We start from the raw sequence: 1521 nt of genomic DNA, 5'->3' as shown, positions 1-1521 counted from the left end.
CTGAATACCGGAAAATTGGCCTGAGTGCCATGAGTACATCGACCTGATCTTCGGAAACTCCTTCGGTCTGAATACCGGAAAATTGGCCTGAGTGCCATGAGTACATCGACCTGATCGTCGGAAACTCCTTCGGTCTGAATACCGGAAAATTGGCCTGAGTGCCATGAGTACATCGACCTGATCGTCGGAAACTCCTTCGGTCTGAATACCGGAAAAATTATGAGACATATTATCTATAGCCGTCAAAACGTAGATAATACACTCGCACGGAAGATTATCCATAATCGGTTTGTAGGTTGTTAGATGGATAAACGACCGAAAAGAAAGGCATCTGGGTACCAGACTAGGTATGCAAAGATGACCAATCAAAAGAGGATAAAATTGCTAACTCGGAGCAAATACCCAAAAGAAAGGGGAAGACCCACTGGGGACGATACTGCTTGATCAAGGCAAGTATCCAGAGGGGAAAAGAATATCAATACCGCAAACTGGATACTGATAACTGCAAAGAGGGGATTACATCTACCGGTTAGTAGGCAGAAAACCACGGAAAAGTAACCAGTCATTGATAAGATGAGCACACAGGGTTAACTCCACCAAGGGGATGAAAAGTGGGATTTTACAACTACCAGCTAGTGGGTAGAAAACCACAAAGATAGGACTTACAACTACCGGTTTGGTGGTAGAGGCCCAAAAAAAACTGCTGAGGATAGGATGAATGAGTGCCGGTTAGTGAGCGACTATTCATTTATGCCCCAGGGCAGCACAAGAGATAGTCAACACGAAACCAATTTAGGATCGATCCAAAAGGCAGGCTGAAATCAAGACTCATCCTAATGAGGAAAGAACTCAATAGGGAAAACCATCCCATTAGGGAGGGAACGGAAGCAACCGTCATCCACGAGGATGTATCTCAGTGGGGAAATGGCAGGAAAAGATTGACACTTTCTGCTTAAGGGGTAGACTCTACATGGAGAGATCAGACACACCCATATCTGCTTAAGGAAAAAGACCCAAGTTGGCAAGACGCTAACAATTGGGGAGTAACACTGCTGGGGATACCCACTCGACTGAGGAATCACTTGTTGGGAAAACACCAACCTCTCAACCATGCTGATGAACCCAATTCTGAAGCCGATCCAATGGCGCGATGCTAAACTCTTTCCAACAACCCAACCTCGGCTGGTCGCCACGGCCTAGGGCTAATGGATATGCTTGCAATGTTGATGCATGAGTTTTTTTCTTGCTTTACACAATGCCCCATGATTATGGAAATGCTATGCACTAATGATGTAATATGCTATGCTTATCTAAATGATGAATGCATAAACACACGTCTCCTTCAGGGACAACACCGGGGAACTCCAGGAACTGTGCTGGGGATCCTATAACCACGTCAACTTCCATTCTGCTGGGGAAAGACAAACCTTGCTGAAAAAAACATCAACACAACCTCTGCTGGGAAGACAGCTTCAGACTTGGAAAACAGTCACAACTCCGCTGGGGATACGGCCACCTTTA

Source organism: Lathyrus oleraceus, chromosome 5, assembly GCF_024323335.1.
Source record: "Lathyrus oleraceus cultivar Zhongwan6 chromosome 5, CAAS_Psat_ZW6_1.0, whole genome shotgun sequence".
NCBI classification, from domain to species: Eukaryota; Viridiplantae; Streptophyta; class Magnoliopsida; order Fabales; family Fabaceae; genus Lathyrus; species Lathyrus oleraceus.
The sequence above is the reverse complement of the archived record's forward strand: the minus strand, read 5'-3'. Positions refer to the sequence as shown.